Source organism: Empidonax traillii, unplaced genomic scaffold, assembly GCF_003031625.1.
Source record: "Empidonax traillii isolate 1590-97213 ecotype Southwest subspecies unplaced genomic scaffold, ASM303162v1 scaffold72:size2462915, whole genome shotgun sequence".
In the NCBI taxonomy this organism is placed as follows: domain Eukaryota; kingdom Metazoa; phylum Chordata; class Aves; order Passeriformes; family Tyrannidae; genus Empidonax; species Empidonax traillii.
The window spans coordinates 2,291,063-2,317,426 of NW_020955265.1; the positions used below are offsets into that span (position 1 = coordinate 2,291,063).

At 40.1% G+C, this 26,364-nt stretch overlaps 1 protein-coding gene across 19 annotated transcripts in view; it reads right to left on the reverse strand.

Moving 5' to 3' along the window:
• The window catches only part of EPB41L2 (erythrocyte membrane protein band 4.1 like 2), a 144,050-nt gene that overhangs the window by 115,733 nt on the left and 1,953 nt on the right, over positions 1 to 26,364 (reverse strand). For 15 of the 19 annotated variants that reach the window (XM_027880594.1, XM_027880588.1, XM_027880593.1 and 12 more), the window contains exon 1: positions 2,605 to 2,706. The gene's annotated coding sequence lies outside the window, so the exon portion shown is untranslated. Of the gene's footprint in view, positions 1 to 1,605; positions 1,753 to 2,604; positions 2,707 to 2,824; positions 2,845 to 3,584; positions 3,699 to 26,364 lie in introns of those variants that run through there. The other 4 variants (XM_027880576.1, XM_027880578.1, XM_027880579.1 and 1 more) reach the window with 4 other exon arrangements.

Below are 26,364 nucleotides of genomic sequence, written 5' to 3' on the forward strand. Positions count from 1 at the left end.
AAGTAATACAATTACTCTTCAGGTTACCCTTTCTAAATGAGAGTTCTTCAGTGTTGCCACCAAAGCCCCACTGAGACATCAACAACTCTTTCAATTATATCAAAAAGTAATAATAAAGGTAATTAAGTTTCTGATAAGTTGACTGCAGTTGTTGGAAAATTATCAGATTAGAAGTGGACCAAAAGGTTTATTTCCAAATGAATGAAATCTAGCATTTTATTCCACATGGCCCTGGATGTTAAGAAGTTTGAACTCTCCTTCTCCACTTTCGATACATGCGCAGACACAATATGTGTATTATCGAAAGCCTTGTCCAAGCCATTTGAACTTATATTTTTACAACACAAGCTCATCTGCCACAGATACAAATGGTTGATAGAAACTCTGACACCCATAACCTCTGAAAACACAGAAGGGAAGATCACATTTTGAGCCCAAAGGTAATAAAACGCAGCAGAATGTTGCAATTTAAGAAAGAGAAAGCAGCTCAGCTTCCCACCACAGAGGTCAATATCAGACAGAAAACAGCATGGCAAGCAGAAACAAACTTGTTGGAAGGAGGAGAGTAGCAGCTGAAGCAGGACACTTCTGCTGAATACCCTTCCAGGGCTGTTCCTGCATAACCCAAAGTGCCACAAGAACTGGTCTGTGCTATAACTGGTTGGCTCTGCAACTCAGGGACTGAATTTTTCTGCTGTTCAAAAAACAACACCAAAGGATACAGCTTTTCTTTTAGATAACCTCTGTTAAAGAAGCACTCTCATTTCAACCTCTGCAGGACTGGAAAAACACAAGCTTATGAGAATTTGCTGAAGGCTAAGTTTTGCAGAACCACGCTTGTTGCATTTCACTAACACTCTGGAAGCACCCACACTAGCAGATAGAAAATGAGGCCATAAAACTAAGCAAAGCACTACATGTGCTTTAAAAAAAAATATAGATTATATGATTTTACTTGAAAGTGTGTCTTGGACAGTTTTACAAGAAGTAAAAAATATAACAGTTGAACTGCATGCTGGGTGTTATTGGTATCAAAGCATCTTGATCTCAGTTTACTCCAGTTGGCTATTACTTATTCTCTGGCAGCGATTTCTTTCAGAAGGTGGCAATCATAATCATTAAGGTGACCAACCCTCAAACCAAATCCCTTTATGTCAATCAGCAATCATTCATAGAGTAACCTCCTTTAAGTCCATTCTAACCATGCATACGCACAGTACTATTAATATCAAAAAGGATGAACTTCAACTCAGTGGGATTTTTACCTGCGGAAAAACGCTGCATTAAAATACATTACCACAGTGCTAATAGCTCATTTGAGAGGGTTCAGACTTCACAATATTGTAATCAAAGCTTTACAGAAGAACAATAACAGGAAAAGAACTTTGGATCTAGATTTATAAATAACATCTCATTTTTTAAAAAATATCTCAGCGAATGATGCTCACACAGAGACTGGGTTGTCACATCTTGAAAGGTGGTCTACGTTACTTTAAAATAGGAGATAAAGAACACACAAGAGGAAAAAAAAAGCGTAGAATCGTCCTAACCCTGAAGAGAAGGGAAATTAGGAATGTAAAATCTTCCTCGATTTCATCCCCCTACCTAATTAATGACAAACAGCTTCAGAGCAGGATCCTATCTAGCTCATTTTTCTGCAGTTGCTCACTCAACAGCTGCAAGAGAGGAACAGCCCAAGATGCAAACAGATGAAGTTATCAGAACGAGGAGTGGTGCTCCGGGAGGGGAAAAAAAAAAAAAAAAAAAAAAAAAAAAAAAAAAAAAAAAAAAAAAAAAAAAAAAAAAAAAAAAAAAAAAAAAAAAAAAAGGAAACCGTCTCTCGTCCTGCAGTATTCACACGACGGGTTGGGGAGAGCCACCGATGGCCACTGGGACAGGTTTTAGGGGAAAAACACCCCTCTTTTTCTGGTCCCAGGCCAGGATCCAAGAGCGTGGCAGACGCGGGGACGGCCGCGGGAGCCGGCGCAGCCCCGGCCGGGGCGCCGCGAGCTGCGGGTCCCCGGCGGCGTCGGGCACAGCACAGCCCGCCCCGCCAGGGAGCCTCGGAACCGAGCGGCGAGGAGTGGCCCCGCACGGCTAGCCCCGCCGGGACCCGTGCCTGAGAAAGGAGGGAGAAGGAAGGAGGGAGAGAGGGAGGAGCCCGCCCCCGCACAGCGAGCCCCTGCCCGCCCGGGGCGGAGGGGCTGCGGCCGGACCCGCCCGGAGCCGCTCGCCCCCGGCCGCGCGTCCTCGGGGCCGCTGCCGCCCCCTGCCGGCCCCGGCGCTGACAGCCCCCCACCGCCCGCCCAGCCGCCGCTCGGAGCCGGGAAGGGAGGAAGGAGGGAGGGGGCAGCGCTGCCCGATCAGCCGGCCCGGCCCTGCCCCCCCTCCCCGCTTCCCCCCCGCCGCGGCCTCCGCATCCCGCGGCAAACGCAGCGGACCTGGGAAAACGCCGACGGATGCGGGGCAGAGCGGCCCCCCGGCACACGGCCGGCCCCCCACAGCGATACAGCTACCCGGCCCCCCACACCCCGCCGTCGCCCTCCACTCCCCGCCGCCAGCGCTAGCCACGCTCCCGCGGGACCCCTACCGCTCCTCCGGTACCTGCCACCCGCACGCAGCGGCCACCGATCCAAACACGCTCCGCAAATCCCGGCCAGCGCCGTCAGCCCAGCCCGGGAGAAAACCCCGCCGGCCCCGCCCCCCGGCCAATCCGCGCCCCGCCCGCCCCCGCGCCCCGCCCCCGCAGCTTGGCCGCCCGTGCCTCCCCGGCCCCGCCCCCGCGCTCTGCCCGTCGCCATTGGCTGCCGCAGCCGTCAATCACCACAGCGATCGCTGCGCCCCCGCCCGCCCATCCTGGGCCGCCTCCAACGGCCGCTGCCCGTCGGGGGTGCGGTTGGAGCGCGGGGCCGGGATGGGGTCCGGGAGCGCCGCCGCAGCGCGGCCGCTGCATCGGGGAGACGCCTGCCCGGGAGCGGACTGGGTAGTCACGGCCCGGGGCGAATCCGGGCAGGGTGTCGGCCGTGCGCGCGTTGCGGTGCCGCTCTCCCTGTCCCGCGGCGCCTGTCCCAGCGGTGTCTCCATGCGGAACGAGCTGCTGCGGCACCGCGGGCTGTGCGGGCGGGGAGGGGAGGCTGTGAGCTCTCCCGGCTCGCCGCAGCCCTCGGCAGGTGCCACCTCCAGCCGGCCACCCGCGGGCGGTGGGCACAGACACAGCGCAGGGAGCCCTCGGGCTCCCCGGGGCGGCCGGGCCGGAGCGCCCGCCCCGTGCGGGGAGAGGGCACGGCGGGGCTGGGATCAGCACCCGTGGGCAGGTGGTCGAGGAGAGGCGGCCGGGGGCTTCCCTGTGCTGCCGGGGGACAGCGGGCGTGAGGTGCACTGAGGGGTTCGGGCTGGGTGCAAGGAAAAAGTTTTGCATGCTGAGGGTAGCTGGGCTGTGGGAGCGGGCTCCTGGGGGTTCCTGCTCCCAAGCAGACACAGTCCTGAGCAGCCTGGTCTGACCACGGAGATGGTCTTGCTGTTGGGCGGCAGGTTAAGCTAGAGACCTCCTTACAACCTGAGTTTCCTGATGATCGTCCACTTACCTAAGGTTTTTGGATGCATTTGTGGATGCTGACTGCTGAAAGGCCCGGGTGTGGAAAACCTGATGGAGTGTGATGGTAGGTGCTGTGCTGCACAGGCTACAGGCCCTGGGAGTGCTGTGGAAACAGAAAATTATTTACTGCAGTGATACTGATTTTTCAAAATCCAGCACACAGTTTGTGTTGCCTGTACAATTCATCCCTTTTGTGCATTATAACCTAAAATTAATGACAGAGTTGTCACTTAACTGTCACGTGCGTACCAGGCCACTTCTTTTTTTGTAGTGCATGGAACAGATTCTTCTACTTCAGATCAGAACTGTGCAGTAAAATGGGAAAATTTCTAGAAAAATTAGAAGCGGGGGAGCAGGATCATGACTGAGGCTGCTGACTGTTCTTCACAGAATTCTGAAGTAACTCTAAGATACTACATTATCAAAAATTTCTGCGTGATGCCATGTGCCACATAGCTTTAATCTGATTTTTGTGAAGAGATTGGGGGATGTGTTTTCACAATGCCAATCTTAAAATGCTGGGATTTCATTTAGAGTAGCTTACCAGTGAAAATGAATTCAACAGGCAATAGGCCATGAATATTCTGGGTATTTCATAATGTGTTAAGACTAAGAAATTAAGTCCTATTTGACACTGATTAATATTTTTTTTCTTCAATCTTGGTACTTCAGAAGTAAAAACAACCATGCAGCTCATAGGAGTACTATTAAAGGAAATTAATGTAAGCACACAGAGAAGCAATGAGCCGGCAATGAATAGAGAGCAAGCAGTATTAGATATCTATGCCTAATTCTGCATTGTTCATTCTGTGTCCATTGAAAGAGGGTAGGGACCAGTAATTAAAGAAGGAATTATAATGCATGTGCACAAGCAGTTTTAATTTGTACCAGCTATATTGCTTGATGTTGTAATCTTCATGTTTTATGTATTATATTGCATAATTTAAAGAAAGCTGATGAATTATTTTTAGTATCTCTTGCTCCACGTTCAAAAACAGCATTAAAAAAGCCTTTGACTCAAAGAGGAGATGGAGTATCGTTTTTCTTTTTCAGGAAAAAGAGTCACTGTTTTTCTCTTCAGTGTAGTAGATGCTACAATTACCACAGCACTACTGGGTTAGGGTTTTACCTGTAGATGCTTTCTATATGCAGAATGGACTCTAAAATTCTGTGTCTGATATTTCCTGGTTTATTCTTCAGATGCTTTAATATCACTAAGCATGAAGGAACGATAGCAGAGCATGTGCCAGTTTCTCAAGAAAATAACACAGCAGCTTCACGTGCCTGCCTACAATCAGTTACTATGACTATAAAAGACTTCATTTACAGGTGCAGTAGGACACTTGGTCTCTGCTGCTTTCTGAGGTGACCTGAGTTTGCACCATCCAAACTGCTTTTTATTATTGCTAGTACTTTTGTGGCTGCCAGTATTTAATACTGTTGGCCTGAGCAAGTTTAATTGACAGAGTACTAAAACCAGCTTTTTTGCACCTGCAGCAATCTTGTGTTCAAGAAGGTTATCAGTGTTGCTAAAACCAGTGGAAATGCCTGTAATGAAATTTCCCTAGATGAGAAAATACAGGAAGACCTCAAACCACTTCTTTTTTCCTCTTTCCTCAAGAAAACTTGGATACCTCTGCTTAGAATCCCAGTTAGAGGTGCCTCCCAGAGAGGTTTATTTACACTGATGTTTCTTTTCACACTGGTTTTAGCTATTTGTTTCGGGAGGAATCTGCTACCTTATGACAAACTTTCCTTCTCCAATGTAGAGTTCTGGAAAAATAAATAGCCTGTCAGTTTCATTGAATTAAAAATCTATGTTGCTATTCTTTAAACAATATAAAATGTAATGCGTTTTTTGGTGTGTGCTTTCTCTTAACTCTTTTTATTGTGGGACAAACATGTCCTAAAGAGGAGAAGGATATAGACAATTTCTTAAGCAGAGTAATGAAACATATGAGTGGCCAAATGAAGTCTGTGTCATATTGTCTGCAGCACATCAGGTGGTGGTTTTCATAGTTGTCCAGTTTTCACAGAAAGGGTAAGATTGGAAGGGACCAGAGTGGGTCATCTAGTCCAACCTCCCTGCTCAAGCAGGGTCATCCTAGAGCACATTGCATAGGACATTTCTTTAATTAATCTCCACAGTGAGGGAGACTCCACAGCCACCCTCACAGTAAAGAGGTTCTTCCTCATATTCAAGTGGAACAAACAACATTTTTGGGAAATGTACTGCTGCTGCACCAGCACTAAAGAAAAGCCATTAATGTAGTTTCAAATATTTTTCTCCATCCCCTTTCCACTGTTCTGAGTTTATATGTAAATTTTGTGTAGGTGCCACAGTGATAAGAACTGTTACCAATCTGTTGTTGCATTCAATATGCCAAATTTCTTTAAAGTGCTGATACAACCAACGCGCTGTTTAACAGACAGAAAGACTGCAGCATTGGAACTGTAAGTAAATCTGTAGTCAAAATGGCTCTTTGCACAATTCTTGCACCAGTTGGCTTCTTGGCTTTACATAAATTACACCTTTATACTGTTCATCCTGCGGTCTCCACAATAAACTGATGGCACAGCCATGAATGCTGTCTGTTACAAAAGAAAATAAGGAAAAAAATATCTATTTCTAATTATAAGCTATTTGAGGTTAACAGAAAAGGCATAAGGAAAAATATTTATTCAGAAATGGCTGCAGTAAACACAATGAAACTGCATAGTCTATTACTAGTACAATCATATATTTGTTTTAGTTATACTCATTTATATTTAGTGGCTTTGACTTTTGTTATTCAGCACCATCGCTGTGGGTTTTAACGGGTAAATCTTTGAGAGGCCTGGAAGCTGGTCCTGAAAGAGTCTATCTCTCCTTCTTTCATAAAGTTTTCTTACAGATGGGAATAAGCTTCTAAAAGGCTGTTTTGTGGAAAAGAAATGTATTTTCTTTTTTGCCCAGAGGTTAGTTTCCTGGTAAGTCTACTGGCATTCAGCAAGGTTCCAAGGCATTGGATTAGTGCCTGAAAATATCTTCCATAATTAATAGAAAATGTGCTACAGCATAAAAATATGCACTAGAAAAAGCTCATTGTACCTGCAATTTTACTGTGTTAAAACTGCATAATTGATAAAGACACTCACCACAGACCATATTTTCAGTCTCTTGGCACTGAAGATTTCATGTGCCCACAAAGTAATATGGTTTGTATGCAGTGCCTGGAGCTCAAGGTTGCAGGACTTACACCCATGAGTGAAGTAATGTGAAAGGTACCCCTTGGCACGGCAGGAGTGGGTGTTGCTACTACATTTGATTGCTGGTTGAGGAATGCCCCTTCTGACTGGGTACTTTTTAATGTGTGATTCTGCTTTTTGCTTCTGGCAGTATAACAGCACAGTGGATTCCCTTTGGCCTCAGGTTTTGACATATCAGACAGTCAAAAACAAGAGACGAGTTATATTGCTGCAGTGTGAAGGCATGAGTTTTCTCACACCCCAGCTGTGGTGCTGAAAGGGAGGACAAATGCAGCAATCCCACTCTGACAGCTCCTATATGGTGATTATAAGCTGATAAATGTAATTGTGGGAGTTTGGAACTACTAAGATTCTGATCTTGCAGACACTACTGGTTAAAGAACTCTTTCCTGTGACTGCATCTTCTGAATTGCTAAGATTCTTCCTGTTTACTGCTATAGTGGCTCGAGGGTTGTCCTCAAGTTAGGACATGTTGCCTCAGTAGATGAGCGTTGCCAGACCATACCATTAAAAAAAAGAAGCTTGTTTTTATCTCTGGAAGAAAAGGTACACCTTAAGGGCCTTTGTGCCTTTTATAGCAATACAAGTTGTAGAGTTTGGAGTGTTAAAGGCAAAACACAAAATAACAAAAAATCAGAAGATTAGTGGTATGTGCTGTAAGATAAACACATTGAATTTAAATTCTTTATTTAACCAGAGTTAAGTTTGGAGGAGGAGAAAATAACATGAAAAATACACCATGTTCATCATGAAATGGATACCCGTATGTTATACTTGTCTTTTGTCTTTAGATTCCCCATTTGTTCGATTCTTTAGTGTTGTGAAGTGTCAAGTCACAATTTATATTCCCCAGAACAGCAAAAGACAACTAGTAGTTCAAAGTGACTGCTGATGTAAAAAAGCCTGTGCTCTCTTGATATTGCTGCTTGGCACTGCTACCGACTGGGTAGTGAAGCGGATAACAAATATTGGCATGGGTAAGTGGCAAGTGTTGCTGAAGACCTAGATTTTGTTTGTAGAGCAAACATCCACAACAGATGGAAAGATCCAACCTGGCAGGCCAACTAGGGCTCAAAATCAGTTATGCCTAAAGAAATGTAGTTGAAACATTATCGTGTGGTAATAAAGTGGAGGATGAAAGACATTAAGAAAGAAAATAAATTACTTATTCCACATCTGCATCAAAACCAACAGAGACTCCAGGGGAATTTTAAGAAAAGCAAAGAATGTGTACCTTTTGTAAATCAGTAAAAACATGATTGCTGCATATCTGAGATTTCAATTGCAAAGCTGATAATAATATATTAAGTACTGATGAAAGCTTCTGGACCCCAGTTGGAGAGAGTTTGTCTTCATCAAGACAAAAGTCAGGATGGATAAATTTGGCACATATACACCAGCTACATCTTTTAGGTGTTAAAGCCATAAAGTAAAAAGCATTTGGGATGAGAGAATGAACACTTTGTAAAGAGGACAAACCAGCTGGGTCAACTGTACAGCATAGAAGAAAGAAGCTGAATATAAAGGAGAGGACGGGGAGAAAATGCTAAGATATCAATGTTAGTGCGGAAAGGAATAGGTAAAACAGATGAATGTGCAATAGTAATCATCATCATCTAAATCAGAGAGGCTCATTCTATATTATTCCATTAAGATAATTTGAGGAAGTAGCCTACATGTTCTTTGTGCAGAGACATGCATAGGTGCTATTGCTTCATCAGATTTCTTTGTGCCTGTGATCTGTGCTCTGATCTCTACTCCTGCTTGAAAAATTGTTGCTACAAAAGGCCCATGGACAATGCTGGTCACATGAGTCTGTTTTCCTCCTCAGGGTAAAGATTTTCTGGTTTTGACTTTTAGTTTGCAATTTCAGAGAGAGCAGATGAGTCGTGTGAGAGAGGGCTCTCAGCTGACAAAAGCTATGGATAATTATCATATTTAAAAGGCATTTTCATGGGGCTGATAAATAGAATCTCAGAAAATGTAGGCTGGGAGGGATGTTTTTTGTTTATATTGGAGTCTCATGACAGCTGTGCTGAATAGGCTAGGTCCCACCCTGGTCCCATTATCTTCAATGGTAAAATGGATATTTTGTCATCATCATAGTATTTATTGTACATATTCCTAGAATCATCCAGATAAACAATCTAAGATCAAGCTGTGAGCAACCTTGCCACTTAGCAGAGTTCAAAGATACTAAGACGAGTTGTAAGTCAGGATAAATCACTTAACACCTCATAGGAATAGAATCATCAGGATTATTTAAATAAATTCTTGTATCGCAGTGTCCTATGATAGGAAGCCAAACCATTCAATAAAAATGCTTTGGAAAGAGCATATTGCAATGTGACAGACCCCACAATGAAAGAAGAGAACATTGGTTAAAAAGGTGAGATACATGTTAACCCCACAACTCTGTGTGGGAGCCTTGGCATCACTACTTTAACAAAAGCAAATCAAAATACATACCAGAATACTTGTAAAGGAATAAAGTCAAATTCCTGCAGGAGTTTTGAATAGAATATTTCTTTACTTTGACTATTGCTTTAGGAAAAAAATTTAAGTTTCTACCACTCACCGACTTCATTTTCCTGCTAAGTTTTGAAATTTTTGAATGGCAAAAAGCTAAAATTCACAACATAGGCACAAAATCAAACCAGCAATCCCCTCTAAAAAACAACCACCAACAAACTCCAAGTAGCAATGGTATACATTTCTACTCACAATTTTAGCAAAAGGGGACACCCATAAGTTTGATACCATATCCAACCACTTTTCTGTTTCCTGAAAGCTATAACTTTTTCAAAATAAAAAACATATCCATTACCCACTCTGCTTCTCTTCTTTGGGATATGTGGTGAGGACCTTTAAAAGCAAGCTTTTCCAGCCAAAGTGAGGACCACAGAGTACTGACGACATGGATCACCTCCCGTTTCATTTGTGGAACAGAGACAACCACAGCAACAGTTCCAATGGAAAAGTAATGTTAAGCAAAAATTTTATTCTTTCCTAACTGTTCCAGCTGTGGTTCTGGCCTTCACTTTCTCTGCAAGAATGTGCATACAAGAGGCAATTATGATACGTATTTCTGTCCCATTCCAAGAGCTTAAATTAGGTTCCTGACTTTTCTTTCCCTGGCTACTCCTCCAAGTATCTGGAAGCAAGAAATCAGCATTATGCATCCTATCAATTATCTACAAACCATGAGAAAACTGCCTGCTGATCCCATCTTGGGGATCACTACAATGGAAAACAAAAAAGTTGTGTGTCTGTAACTAATACTAAATCCTCCTCACTTAATCATGACATGTGACGTTCATGATCATGACATTCATGCTTATCAATACCTCATGTCAGTGCTATGAAGATCCAGATGTTTACAGAAATATTTTTTTTTAACATACCTCTACTTGTGTGACAACCCAACTCCTCCTCTGTGTTCCTGTATTTGTGTAAGCCTTTCACAGAACAAAGAAGATATAATTAACAGAGAATTCATTTGTAGCAACTGAAGAAGATAGGGATATTCAGGTTGGTGTTAGTATGTAAAAATAATTTGAAGTTTCCTGATTAGCAAGGGGGTTATTTTTATTCATAAAATTTTGTCACTGGAAGAGTAGCATTTTATGTGAGTTTTGTGACTCTTCATCTCAACTAAGGATAATTTTTTTCTTCTAAAAAACTGTGGGGATTTTTTTCTCTGCACAGTCTCAGTGTTCTTTTCTGACTTTATCCACATATTTTTCTACAATGATGTGTGTTTTTGTAAGCACACATTTCCAGTATCTCTGAACATGCTTCCCAGGGTATGACCCAATCATTAAGGCTGAACTAGTCAAGTGATTTAACATACGAGATTTTCAGGTAGGGTGTAACCGGAGGAGGGAATGCAGCCCACCCAAGTCAGAGCCTGTGAATGCCAAGTTCAAGTAAATTTACTAGCAGGCTTTTTCCCTTTAGCCCCCCTCCCCCCTCCCCAAAACATACAATCAAAAGGTGAAGAGTTCAGTTTTGGAACAAACAGGACCTCTTTAAAAATATGTAGCTGGCTGTAGCCAAAGACAAACTATGATGTCATTGGGTGGGAACTTCCCCTCACTGTATGCGAGCAGCACCAGAGTGATGCGATGCAAGATGTGAATAAAATCACAGGGATGATTTTAATATATCTTGGGGTATAGTTGTTACAACTAATCTGCAGTATCAGTGATTTTCTGGGTTACACCTTTGAATGCTGTTCATCTGCCACAAATCGGTGCCCAAGCAATTTTCCATTCCTAGCCACGCTACATTCATACACAGACTGAAAGCTAATCCGATTTGCAAAGCTGTCAATCACAGCATCGATTAGATAGTAGACAATGGTGTTAATGCAATCATTAAATGGCAAGCAGCTTTTGCGATGTTTTCTTTGCATAGCATATAGGGCTCTATCTATATTACAACCACAGTTGATTTGGGGAACCTGGCTATTAACAAGTTACCCTATACCGGGTTTTATATTTATATTGATTGGTCCTGCAGACAGTTTGGTACCCAGTTCACATTTATGTCTGTTTGCAGAACTAGAAACCAGTTTTGCCCTCAAGAGACTTACCAGGCAGCCAGTTAGGCTTAGCTACCTTTATAGCAAACTGCTTGAAAAAAGGCCATGTGTGCTGCTGTCAGAAAATGGAAAAATGTATTGGAAAAATGTGTTTTAAAGAAAAATTGGTACTTACGTTGATGTTTCTTTTTCTAACTGTTCCATGTAGGACACTAATGGTGACAAAAAAAATCCAGGTCAAATCCTGGCTTCACCCCATCAGTATAAATCAACCTCTCTTGACAGCAAAGGGGCCTGAATTTTATCCTGTATGTTTTACACTGAAATATGGCCAGCAGTGTGAATCAACTGCTTTGAGACCTTAGAGCAAAACAAGCTGAAGAAACAAATTAGCTTGATGTTTTTGTCCTACTACTGTATGGGCATTTGTTTGTAATATTAAAATTCCACGCAATGTTTTCCTTTCTCTTCTCAGAATTAACTAATACGAACTTTCTTGGCCTGTGATGAATTACATTAGTATATATGTAGATCCAGATAAAACATCTATCTCTTTTTCATTTTGCTTTTCAAAAGAAGAATGGATGTTTCATTTTTAATCAATTTGACTTTACAGTTTCACTTATATGAATTTCTTTATTATTAATCACACTCAAGAAAAAACATTGGAAAAAAAACGGCTTCACAACTGGCATTGATTTTCAAAGAAATCTGTTACCAGTTTTCAAGTACTATATTCACAAAAGTCAATAAACTTAAAACGCACAAACTCATTGTTTGAGCCTACAGACTGCTGAGGGGAAAATGTGCATCATGAAGAGCTAATCTCTTTAAAATCATCTGTCTCAAGTGTTTGCCTCAGGTAAGTTTTTAGCATTAAAAAAGCATACTATGTATAGTCATGACATTGCCAAGCTGTCTGTGACGTCTTGCATCAAAAATAATGAATATCCTGATTGTCAGATAATGTAAAATTTGCCTGACAGAAAGCCAAAAGCTTCGCAGTCTTCTTTTTTCAATATGGGTTATTCATTCTGTTTCTTGGAATGGAAGAAATTACAGTGAATATCAATATTGGGTTCAAATGTCCAATTAAAAATTCTTTAGTATAGCATCTATTCATAAAATGTTTAATCAAAATGGTTCCTGTACTAATATTTTATCATGACACTTTGACTATTATCCATATGACATTTAGCAGTATTTCAGTTTTTTACAAGCAAAAGCATCCTTCCCTGTTAAAAATTTATGTGACTGGTTGTACTGTTAGTGAAAAAAATGGTTATACTGTATGCAATTTTAGATTACTGTGATTTAGGGAGTGATATTGTCCTTTAAGTGAGTGTAAACAGTCATTATTTATATAAAATCAGAGACACCACATATTTGTTGACATCACTACTGTTTAGCCCAGAAACTCTCAGAAACTAACTTTTGTGTTCAGGGTCTTACACATATGGAGTAACATCTGTCCATGCAAGTCGTGCTTGGAGCAGGTTAGAATTTCTTGCAAAATCCATATGCACCAAGTAATTTCACTTTAATCTGATTTAAAGTGTCTGCACAGCAGGTGTGTGCTAACCATTTAAACTGATTCAAGTGAGACCAGGAGTGCAATTCCCTGTTTGGAGTAGGGCCACTGTAGCTTTTGAAAAAGAAGCAATAGCAGCATCAACATTGCTTGTGATGTCCTTTGGAGCTGAGCAGAACAGAGGTGCCCCCAGCAGCTCCTTCCACCTGACCGGCGTTCCGCTGCGCTACCGAGTGGAACAGGGAGTTTACACTGAGACATAGCTGACTTCCCCTCAAATGCCCTCCCAGTCCATAATCCACAAACCCCACTAATCTGCACTGGGGCTTCCCTGCATTACTGTGGATTAGTGACGTCCTGCTGTATCATATAGCATATTTACGCACTGTTTACAAACCCTGTGCAGTTTAACCCATGGCAAGCATTGGCCTGCAATCTCATGTACCGTCAACCTTGTCTAGTGTGTGTATAAAAAGTAGGTATAGTGTTATGCTTACTTCACAGTACAATTTTATACAGCATGCTGCCTGTATACTTTATAACCTGTTTTTCACATCCTTGGAAAAGGAGGTTAAGTATCACTTGGTGCATTCAGACATTCTCTTGCACAACAGCAGCCTCTCACAAACCTGTCAGGAGGCAGTGGTGTTCACAGGGACTTCGCTTGGATTCCCTTTTACTCCACAACTCTTTTCTAGTGGCTTGGCTTTCAGCCTAGCAGCATTATTTATTCTTCCTCTCTCAGATAAAATCCGTAAGTCTCTATCCTACAGGAAGCCTAACGGTTTTAGACTCCCTGCTCCTGAAGGCATCAATCACCCTGGTTTTGTAAGGTCTACTAGCAGTCTTCTGCCAAGCATGGCTCAGTTCAACAGTGGTCATGATTAATTCAAAAGGAGGAGCAATTCACAGGATGCACTGAGTTCCTTTAATCTCACCATTTGTTTGCTTTTTTCCCTACTCATCCCCATTGTATTTTCTCTTTTCTTTCACTTTTCTATAGTGAGCCACTGGATAAGTTACTGCAGGCACGAACTGGAAGAGGCCTTTGCCAGGCTCTTCAAACTTCTTCTGGTCTTCCTGTATGGCTCCTAAGGTCAGTGGTAGCCCCTCTCCTCCCCCTTCCACTCCATCAGTCTGCAGTTTCACTGCCATCACAAATGTAAAAACATATCCACAGGCCCTGCAGAAGGATGGCAGCACTGAACAGTTTTCTCTTATTCAGTAAGAAGGGTTGGAGCCAAGCAGTGGGTTGTGAAGTGCAAAACCCAGAGAGGAGTAATGGAGTGCTGTGTAAGGAAAGGGGGGTGATCACACAGGGAGAAAGTGTAACCAAATGCCTTCCTAAGAGTCTGCTACCAGCACGTGGAAATGCTCACAGACAGCTCTGCATACCTCACAAACACTTACATTAAAAATCCTCATAAGTTCTCCTTCTTTAAGAAGGGAAAATACTATACCTGGAGTTCCTGGGGAAAGTCATGTCTATCCATTTCTTCAGGGCCCAGCCAGGGCACCCCTTTTCCTTTCAAAACTTGCATCTCAATCAACACAACCTCTCTCATCTACAGCCTCCTCCCTCTCTTCCTTTTCCTGCCTGACTTGCTGCAAGACTGTATTCAGTCTCTATTGTGCTAAAGCTTCAGCAAAAAAGTGATAAAATGTGGCAAGGACAAGCTTAGGGGAGATTCTGACAAAGGTAAGATAGTGCAAGCCTGAATTGTATGGAAGACTTGTTTTTCTGACAATGAAATACTGACTATTGGTGTAGTCTTCAGCTCTAACACTAATTTCACTATGCCCTTTCTATATAATAGATTGTCTCCTTCTCTAGGTACTGTGATATTTTGTCATACTCTATGTACCATTTTTCATCAAGAGACTTTAAACAGAACTGAAGGAGATATCTCTTTCTTCTCTCCTAGTGTGCAATTTTAAGCTTCCACTTTGATCCATTTTCTTTTTTTGCTAGGATTGTTACTATTGAGAGGGCAGGAAGGTTAAGTCAGATGAGTTTTGTGGTCTATGAATCCCTGGACTACTTCCATCACAGTGTTAGGAGACATTACCTGTCTCTACTTCCCTTCCCACTCCAGCAGTTGGGTTTTTTACGGTGCACAACTGTCACGGGAAGCTGGCCTCAGAAACAAAAAGTATATCCAGGATCACCTGCCTACAGTAATTACAACACTGAACTGTATTCTCTACTCCTTGAAAAATGTAAAGGTTTAATACGTAGATGCTGCATGTGTGGAAGCAAAACTATTAATGCCTATTGAAGTTATTATCCTTATTGAAGCATTTTTTTTTTTGTTGACTTGGAGAGGCTTCTGTAACTTGCATCTCTGTTGAATTTTGTATTAGACACAGCATTTAACAGCACTTTTTAGGAAATCTTTAGGAACTGTAAATTGGCTATATGACTGTGGCATACGCTAAGAATTCATCTACTTTGGAGAAGTAGCAACAACGCTATTCACACAACATGCATAAACCCCCTTATGATTTAAATGTGAACAGATTATATATCTTTGCCATGTTAGCTCAATAATCCAAACTTCCCTCGGGCAAGTTGCCTGTGTGTCTAAACAGCACACATCTGTTCTTTTCCACCACTTGTTTACATGTTCTTCCTCTCCGTTTGCCCATTCCATTCTCATTTTAAAGAAGTTCCTTAATGCTTTATTTATTTCTCACATATATTTCACAACTACGTGCTGTAACAGTTGTATGTGTTGAGTGCTGGTTTTATACAATTTATGACCCAGTGTTTGTTTTTTAATATATTAGTGTGTATTAAGAATAACTTCATGAAGCCATTCAAGGTTAAAATCAAGCTTTCTGGCTTCAGTCTGATTGGGCAGCATTGTGAAATACCACATTGCACGGTAATGTAACTAATGAATTTACAGTGATACATACTATGATACAGACGAAGGGATTTAGGATAGGAGATAAAAATCTAATTAAAATAAGCAATTTAATAGTGTAATTCAAAACATTACTATATGTTTCACTAAGCACAATAAGAGAAAAAACGCACATTGAATTAAGAAGATACGTTATTATTTTTTAAATAATGACTATCAGTTTTCTGTTCTCAGGTATTAAGCAGTCTGATTTTTGTAAATGCTGAGCAAATATTTGTCCACTAGTGCTGAAAAAATAATGCTGGTTAGTTCAATTCTGTGAAGTCCACCATCTTTACAACATTGGTACAATGCTGTACAAATATTAGGACAATGAAGATGCCCATTTTACCCTAAGTATGGAGTAAAACATTGCTACTCTATGAAAATTGTTGCTAGAGCAGCCCAGTTACAAACCTCTTTTGCTTAACATTATTTTGTGGGTTTCTTATACTATTTAAAGTGTTCTACAATTAGTAACCAGATAGGCTGAAGTGGGTTGTTTGTTCCTCTACTGAAATGACAATCGGTACTACCAAAACAAAGCACTCAGCACAGGATTTGTTTACATGTTTAGTCTGCTTGCTTATCAAATTTGAGTGCCCATCAGTGCTGCCTCAGTCTCTTTTTCCAGAGCCTCTTGTTGCCAGCCTGGAGTAGAGCCTGCAGTGTGGGTTGTTATAAAAGGCTTAACAATAAAAGTAAAATTCACATAGAAATATTTTCCTTTTTTTTTTTTAATGTAAAAATTGCAGCAAGAATATGAAAAAGTCTATGACATTAGGAATTGGCACATCTGACATTTAATTCCTATAAAACGCGCCCACAGACTAACAATGCATCATTCAGACAAGAAACCAAGTATTTTCAAGGTAGAAACACAAACAAAAAAGTATTCCTATATATAGATGGATATTACTGTAGGAAAAAAGGTTTCTGCTGATTGATCTGTTGGAATCTTAAAACTAGCAGAACAGAAGATCAGTGTGGAATTAAAAATCAAACACTAAGGAACTCATTGAGATAATGATTCTGCTTCTAAAACTTTTTTTCTCTTTGTAAAGTAACTTAGCAATGCACGTCCCTTCTGTTTGCCATGGCTATAAAAAATTTTCTTTCAGATGCATATAAATACTATTGCATAATGCCATGTTGATCTCTGATCATTGTGAAAGCAATTATTTCCTTTGGACAAAACCCTCTCTTCATTAGCACTGAATGGTATTTGTCAGTCTTTTTCCTGTTTAGATAATATGTTCAGTGTTGATATATTTAAAAACATTCAATTGGTTGGAATAGTATCTGCGGCTTCCCATCAAAGGAGTGATGGCAGTAGCTGTGGGTCTAAATCTCAAAGCACCACTCTGTAGACTTCCTAAGTGATTAGTACAGAGTATTATCGCTCTCCACCATCTGGCTATCTAATATGGAAACGATATTAAAGGAATCAGAAGACCTATACAGGCTTCGTCACTGTGGACATACAGTGTGTCACAGAAAAAAAGTGGGAGCCACGTTTAAAACAAGAGATACGCTTAAACATAAAAGAATCATTTCTTTTGCAGGGAAGACATACATTTGTCCTTCCTCGTTTTAATTACTTGCAAGTATATAAAGCCATACATATGTATACTGAGATAATGCAGCTTAGCACATATACACGGGCTGCATGTTTAGCATGCTAGGAGTGAAATCTGTTTAAATTAAAAGGCTCATTTTGGTTTTGATGTCACTACAATTAGTTGATGTGTTTGGATGGTTTCTGAGGCTTTGATTCATCTATGTTTTAAAGGTTTTGAAGTTAAAAGCTTTGGATAAGGCAGAATTAAGAATCATCAGAAATTTCTGTGTTAAAGCCTCACAATCCAATACATAAAAACTCTTGTAATTCAGTGTACTGTATATCTTTGTGTATAAAAATATCCTTTTATAAGGAAGAACAAAAGATACGCTTCTCCACTCCAGGAACATTACATGGAATAAAGAGCCTCTGAAAACCTCCAAAGCACAGAATGCAAGCTTGTGCTGCCAGACAAAAGTGAAAGCCTATCCTGTTTTCTCTCTCCCTGATGTAGTTGCTGTGTCAGATGAGGGCATCAGGGCAGATTCAAAAGTCAGAATGAAGAAAAGAGAAACAGTGCAGAGAGAAGTGTGGTGAATTCAGTCCTACTAACACCTAGGTTTTCCCTGTTTGTTTTACAGAAGTGCAGATAAAGGCAGTAATTAAAAATGGGTTATCAGATTTCACTCAATCATATGCTTTGCAGTATTGGGACTCCTCTATCCAGCAAAGAGGAAAGCAGAAAAAAAGGGAGGTCTTTTCTCCTGTTTCCTTCAAGCTGTTTAGGAAGTTTTTTTTTTTTACTTCTTTTTAAATGATTTTATTTTTACCTCACAATGAAAATCACTTTCTATGCCTTGATGGAGAATCCTGAGCTAGTGGGCTTTCAGCTACACTCATGTCACAGAAGTTCTGTAGCCATTAATTTGGAAACAACATGTTTGAGCAGCACAACTAATAGAGTCTGGTTTGGTAAAGATGTTTGTTTTTTAGTCTTGAAATCTCCTTCCTTGCTGCAGTGATCTCAGGTACTCTTCTTGGGACCTGCCCCAGACAAAAGACAGCATGGACTGCAGCTAACCTGAAGGAAGGACAGTAGTGGAGCTGAGCCTACCTTTTCCTCTGTTAAGAATTAATTTCCTTTCTCTTCTAGTTAACTGTGGTGTTTTTTTACAAAGCTTGTAAGACGTTAATTGTCTTTAAGATGACTATACTCTTGCACATATGACTGAAATTGGTCACTGACTTCAAAAGCTATGGGGCAATGGCTGAGAGCAGTCAAATGTGCCTTAGGAAACCAGGCTATCAAATAATTTCTAATATGTGTTTTTGTAGTTGATATTCATAGTACTTTAGACTACAGTTCTATGAGCATTGGTTATGTTCTCCATGATAGCCAAGGAGTGTAACTAAAAAACCCCAACAAACACTATCTTCTTACCCAAAATTTCAACTTCTCTTTCTTCTCTGTATATCATGAAAAGAACGTGGCATCTTTTCCCTTTATGTACAAGCTACTTTACACATAAAGGCTGTGGATCTATGTAGCACTGCTTTTGGCAGCAAAGCTCAAGTCAATTTGGTGGGCTCTGTTCTACTGTTCCCAATCTGATCAAATCCGCATCATACTTTACATCCACAAAAAAGTTGTGTGATCAGAGCTGCCTGTGGACCCCAGGGTTAAGTGGCTTGATAAAATGATGGACACTAAAAAAAACACAAAATGAATTTTTTAAGGTATTGTTAATCCAAATTTTTTCAATGTTCTCATTCTCATCTCTTCTCCTTCAGTGGTGCAGGGGCAAATGTACACTGCTGCAGTGGGGAAAGGAGCTAGGAGATGAGTTTTAAAGCAGATCCGCTACCAAAGAGGAATTAATTTTTTGAGTTACACCTGAAGTGTGAAATTCTGTCCTGACTGAAAATACCAGCAAGTTTGTCTTTTACTGCAGAGTGGATAGAATTCCATTTTGTGCAGCCACAGCACAAGGGCAAGACTCCAGGCCCTACCGACATCAGGAGTAAAATATCCCATGAATTCAACATCTTGGCACTGAATAAATTCCAATAGTTGCAACTCTGTGCTAGGATAGCACTAAAACCTGTGAAACGTTATCTGTGGGTTGAATCTCCCCTGCCATTACAAATTCCAATCATAACTACGGAAAAAGAATTATTAAAGGACCAAAAGATATAATTAGAATTGCTCCATATTTAACTGTCCCAGTCTTTCTACTGTGGCCTCATTTACGTGCATAATTTAGGCAAATATTTTATGAGAGCATTTAAAATTTCCTGTTGTGAGTTTTTTTTTTTTTAAACAATGTCAATTAGTACAGATCGTGACCCGGGTTCCATAAAATTGGGATTTGGGCAGACTGAGGCACGAACACCATATATGTACATTATTTGGCAGTACTAAAAACACAAGTTTCAGATACATAAAAAACCCAGCTGCTGGCAGAATATACAAGGAGAGAGAAAAAGAATTGTCAGCCTCTGTGCAGGGTTCAGCCAGTTCCTAATGACCTTCCATGTGCTGGTTCACAACATACAGGACCTAAAGTCCTAATTCTGGCAAAGACTCCTTTTCCCTGAGTAAGGAGAATAGAGCAATCACCACAGTGAATATTCAGTAACAGGGCCTGTGAAAAATACATTAAATACATTTTCCAAACAACTTAGATACTTTATCCTCTGTTTATACCCAGATATATCAATAAAGTCAAGAAACTGTAATAAGCTAACTCAGTTAAATGTATTTTTGCTCAGCTTTAACTCATTGTTGGGCATGTACAGTCTATGGCTGAAAGCAGGAACACAACACCAACAGTGCCTTTTTCTAATCCTAAGAGGATAGTATTTTTGGCAGAAATTGCCTTGGGATTCCAAAAGCTATTGCCTCCTTTCAGTCTGTTAGAAGTCTTGCAGTGACTGTAAAAGCTGTATACAACATAATCACGGTAAGCATATACCCCTTTTGTATGCAAAGGACTTATCGAATATTCTGTTGTCCTCATCGCACCATACATATTTCCTTTTTTTATGATGCAAATTAAGGAAAGAACACGAAAATGCCACTTTCAAAAAAGCCCATTTAAATAAAATTTAAACCACTTCATAATTCTTTAGGTAATTCCTTCTGATACAGCTTTACATTCTGGATTTCTACCAGCATAGATGTCATCTTGTAGTTAAACTGGTCATTTTCAGCAGTATTGGATGCAATGAATCACTCAGAAATCAACTTTAGAAAATATACTTGGAGGAAAGTAAACTTTAAAATATTCAGGAATATGTATTTGCAAGAAGATGTGTCTTTTATGACGTGATTTACTAGAATTCTTATGAGTTCCTTCTGAAATGATCTACTAGTAATTTAAAATGAGATTTTAAAATAAAGGTTTACAAAGGATATCAGCTCTTCTGTCAAGGCTTGAAATGATGGCACTTCTCACACAAGAAGTTATCTTGTCCAATTTTCTTTGGGATTTTTGTGGTGGGGACTTTTTATTTGTCAAGCAGAGAAGCTCCATCTGAGATGGACAGACTAGAATACATGCCAGGGAGCCATATGACAAGCATTAAAAGGCTTAGAAGATTTTCTTCATGTATTACTAGTTCAGCAGTTGTACGGATTATTGTTGTTGTTGTTTGGGATTTTTTTTCTGGCAATATCATAATAAATAACAGTTTAAAGGAGAACAACAAACAAAGTAGTTTTGCTGGTGCTAACAGCAAATTTTTTCCAAACAGAAGAAGGAGCACAGGAAAAAAATACAGATTCAATGTCTGCAGAGTACTAATGTAACATTTTTCACAGATAATTTGAGCTGCTTCTGAATGAGTTAAGATTGTAGTGGAAGCAGAACAAATTCATTAGTGCAGTATTCTCTTTGGGCTGTTTACTTGGCTAAGAAGCACAATATATTCATCCAGATGTACAGCCGCAGTAAACACAGCCATCCAGTTCCCAGTACCCAAGGCTGGTTGTTAAGATCTGGACTCTTGTTACTCTTGAGCTGTACAGGCACAAGTAGTAGCTCTTGTTTAGAAATAAAGTCACAAACCTTTCAGAAAAGAAATCAACCTTCTGAGTGTTAAACCAAAGACAATTAAGGCAGGCATCAACCAGAAAGAATGAAAGTCAAGACATTTGACTTGTTTGCTAAAATACAGAAGCTGTGGAGGAATTTAAGATAGGTCACATTGCCAAAGTTGAAAGTGTAGAAAAATTACATTTCCAAAGACTTTCTAAATTACTGCACAGGGGAATTAAACTGTGTTTTTCAAGGTCAAAAAAAAGAAAAAAAAAAGGAAAAAAAAAGAAAAAAAAAAAAAAAAAAAAAAAAAAAAAAAAAAAAAAAAAAAAAAAAAAAAAAAAAAAAAAAAAAAAAAAAAAAAAAAAAAAAAAAAAAAAAAAAAAAAAAAAAAAAAAAAAAAAAAAAAAAAAAAAAAAAAAAAAAAAAAAGAAAAAAAAGAAAAAAAATGTCAGTACTTGAGATGTAAGATGCAGATCTGGACAAGAATTTCAATAGTAAGCATTAGAGTTTACATTGACCAGACTCCATCTTAGATAAAAAGTTAACTTCTGCCTAACACATCTTATGACAGATTGAGAAAAGAGCTTTGAGAGGTTTGAGACAAACATAATGCCTATGTGATAGGTACTAATTGATAGACAGGAACTGTGACTGAAGTAGTATGGAGAGGGAGGATGAACTGGGTTTAATGATGTTGCATGTAGGCTGAAAGCCAGACATCCATAGGCAGATTGTCAAAGTCAGGCTGAGATCTTAATTTGAAAAATACGAAGGAGAGAAAGACCTGGGAGTGATTTTGATAAAGACTGCAACTTGTGCTTTGGACAAAGGAGGGTAAAAAGTGGAGGGTATTCACGATGGCAATTCCGAAACACAAGAGAATCACGAGTCAATGTTGTCATAAAAATCAAGTGAGAAAAGATTTCAATTTTGCAGAAATTTGACCATGATTTGAAAGATGTCAACCAGCCACAAAGAATAATGATGGCACTTGGGTCATTTGAGACTGGGGTGAAAACGGATTTAGCTGTAAGGCAGACACTGGATTGTGAAACACGCAATTTTTGAAAAGTTTAGACAGCAAATGTAAATAGCATATTGACTGAGACTGGAGCTGAATGGGTAAGACATAACATCTAGAAAAGCAAGTACATACAGAGTTATTTTCAAAAGGACAAAGGCCCCTCAAGTTGCCACATCTTGTGGGAAGTCAGTCTATCTAATCAGTCTCTCTTGCTCTGAAATCTCCCTAATCATCAATCTAATTACATGGATATGACAAGTCAACTTTTATTAGTAGTACTTCCCTGGAATCTTTGGAGTCCTGCAAATACAATATGTAGTCAGTAACGTCTGCTGTAGACCCACCCATAGATTTGACAAAAGTGCAGCTCAACATTTCCTTCCACAAATCAGTTTGCTTTTTCCCCCCGCTGTCTTTTCTGCTTGGTCCCACTCCTCTTCAATTAAGGGAACAGGTCAGGTCCTGGCCACATTACATCACTGCAGGAAAGCACTTCTTTCACTGAATGTCCCTCAAGTGAGGGATCCTATTATTGCCTTCCTAACTGTCCCAAAAGCATAAAGCAATCTTTTTCTGGGTATGATTTCACCCTTTTTGAAAGTCTCCATGCAGCTTACCTGTCTCAGAGACCTACATCGTGAGGAAGGTTATTCTTAGGACTGTAGAGATGCCATTCTGCCAAGACAAGCAGAAAAACATCTACATGTCCCATAGCATTATTTATCTGCTATTTTCAATTTGACTGTTACTTGCAATTTTGATGCTTATATGTTGGCTCAAAATAAGGATGATGAAGCTTTTAGGAAGCAGTGCAAATTAGAAAGAAAGACAGCAGTCATGTCACAATGTCATGCTATGTTACATGAGGAGTTATCATAGCATTTGGTCAAAATTGAATGCAAGCATATCTGATACTGAATATTTTGAACTGAATATGAGTTATGGGTTCAAAAAATTCACTGATTTCCTGGCTTCCCACCAAAACTAGAGTTTTTGACAGGGCACATTTTAATGTATGTCTGAGCTCCTTCCTTTTAGTGTTTCAAAGCATGTGTAAGTCACCTTTCATGAATTTTAAGCTGTAGATTGATTCTCTTACATAGAAGCAAGTCTGGCAAATTCTACTCTTAAAATGAGAATCACCCAGAAACTGATTAAAAATAAGACTATTTTTTTCTCTCCTACATGTGGACAAATTCTTGTGGTAAGATCAAAGAGCTGTTGTGATCAGACCAAATGAAATACAGTTCTTCTGGAGCCCCAGAGAGATGTTTTTTCCCACCGTCTCCTCACTTTATACTAGCTGTAATAAACAGTTCATAGTCCACTTTCACAGATATATGATAATGGTCACATGCTGGCTCATGGAGACAGACTGGATGCCTGACAAAATGACCCAAACATGGTTCTTTCAAGAGGGCTGCTGAAAACATTATTCTAACCTGGACTGAAAAACAGATTTACCAGTGGAATTGTAAATGTTTTCCTCCCTTTCAGTTATTGCAGCTCATTTAGTGCTACTGTATGAGTGAATGTGAATTGAAAGTGGCTCAGCAAAAGTCTGCAGGATTGAATAAGAACTGTAAGAGATAATCCATTAAAGACATATCAATGTGCTAAGCTGGAGCATTAAAACCTGTTTCTTTCCCCATTGGTCAAAATGTGTTTAAGTGTTTTTCTTTAATTGTATTTGTTTCCTTTTTCATGCTTTGTCATAATACTAGAATGCAGACACAAGTTAATGTATTTTATCCAGTGTAAGTTAAAATGATGATTGTAAATAAGGGGGCTTTGAATTGGTGGATCCTTCTGACTTCATACATTAAAACCTTGAGCCTCAAGAAGAGGATCAGGAAACTCCACTGTCAGCAAAGAGATGGTGAATGCCCTCAGAGACATACATACAGATGGATCCAATAACTGTGAGAGACTTCAGTGACAGAAACTGGATGCCAGATCACATTGCTCCAGGTGTGAGTGGTAGCTAAACCAATGTTAAAACCGAGATCTCTCATTTCTGTTGAGGTCAGGAACACTTTTCTTCTTCAAACAATAAGTTACTGTTTCCCTGAATAGCTCGTAGGAAAGGTATTTTGAGCATCACTGGTTTTTCATTTTAAACTTCAGGTTAAATATAAACAGACATCTTAAGAGACTGATATGAAAGCAATGAATGGGATTTTTTGCACAGTTAGGCCCAGCAACACCAGGGGTAAACCAATTTCAAAACTCATGCGAAACATAAAACAACACTGCTTAATTATTTCTTCCTAGGTAGGCCCTAACTTGGCAGAATCACAAAACTTGCACTGTGTGAATTTTTCTGAGCACTTGAACTTTGCAGCATTAGCCACAGCCATCAGCAGGATCTTACAACGCGGCAAGGGTTAGCATATCATTCAAGAAAGGAGATTTTACAAATATGCCTCCAGTTAGAGAGTAGATGTTGAACTGAATTGTCTGGCTTCAAGAGGCTTTGCCAGAGTATGAATTATTGAGCTAGAGCACAGAGCTTTTTTCCTAATTCTAAACCGGGTAATCACAAAATTCAGGCCTCGATCCATTCACATAACTTGAACTTCCTAAGCAACATGCAGATTAGAGGCTGTGTCTAAGCAGGACACAAGCCTAGTTGTCCTGGCCATCTCAGTTGTCTGGGCAGAGAGTAGAGTGTCTCTAGAACAACTGTTTTCTTATTATGTAAATAACAGATTCCCCTTGGAGAAGCCTCTGTCTTTATTGACTGGTGAAGAGTCCCCAAGGCAGGTACATTCACACCTTAGGCTAAATGAGCAATTGCCTGAAGCTCTGCTGGTGCTTGTGAACTAATGTCTCAGTTCCTCTCAGTAAAACAGGTGCACACACACCAGAAACGCGTACAGAGAGAGGAATGATGATCTGAACTTCAGAAAGAATTGTACTATGTCCTGGCAATAAGGAACTTAGATTGTTTCTTTTTAATTGGACATTGGGCTCTACAAACATGCATTAAACATGCCTCTATTCCACAGACACCTTAACTTTACAGAAAATCCATAGATAAAAGAAGGAAATAGATACAAGGCCACAAACAAAGTCTGCATAGCGGTGACTAACACACAGTGTGTTTGTGCAATACCTGGAGCTTGGGAAGTTACAAAGCCAGAGCTAAAAAAAGAAGCTTGTGGCTAAAGGGAGAGACAGAAGAGCAAGAGGGGAGAGGAGAGCAAGAAACACAGCAGACAAGCAATGGAGAATGAAGATTTTTTGGTTTAGTAAGTGAATATGTATTTCCCCCACCCACATCTGGAATAATACGAATTTTGGATTCAAAACTGCATTCTTTACTTGCCTAAGACTCCCAGTAAAGTGTCTTTTGCTCAAGGAATGCAGGATCTAGTTAGTGTCTCAGCTGTATGACTTCTGCATGTAGCTGCCAATATTCACTCAAACTTTTTTAATTGCAGGCAGTGTCTCCTTTTCAGTTAAAACACTTTCTGTCCACTTTTCTCTTGCACATATTGTTTTAAAACCTCTGCTTCAGACAGAAAATAAGAACAGTTCCAGGAAGCTGGAGATTCCAGATCAAACCTAACTTGACCTTTGGAGCTAGAAAGTCCATCGGGTTTAGTAAAGTTCCTAAAAGAGAAATGTGCTTTTATTTCAGTGTATGGATGTTGCAAATCTGCGATGGTTTCCTATCAAACTGAATGGTGTCTTCACCTTGCAGACTGCCATACTTAATGGTCTCCAGAACAGGCAAATTTTTGCTTAAATACACATTCCTTGTGTCAAGAATCAGAGAAACAAGATTGCACTTATCAAAATCACAGTTATTTTCTATTTTATAATTTTGTGTGTGAATAATATTTAGTAAAAAGAAAGCTACCTACTCATATCACAAAATATGAAGTAGTAGAAGTATAC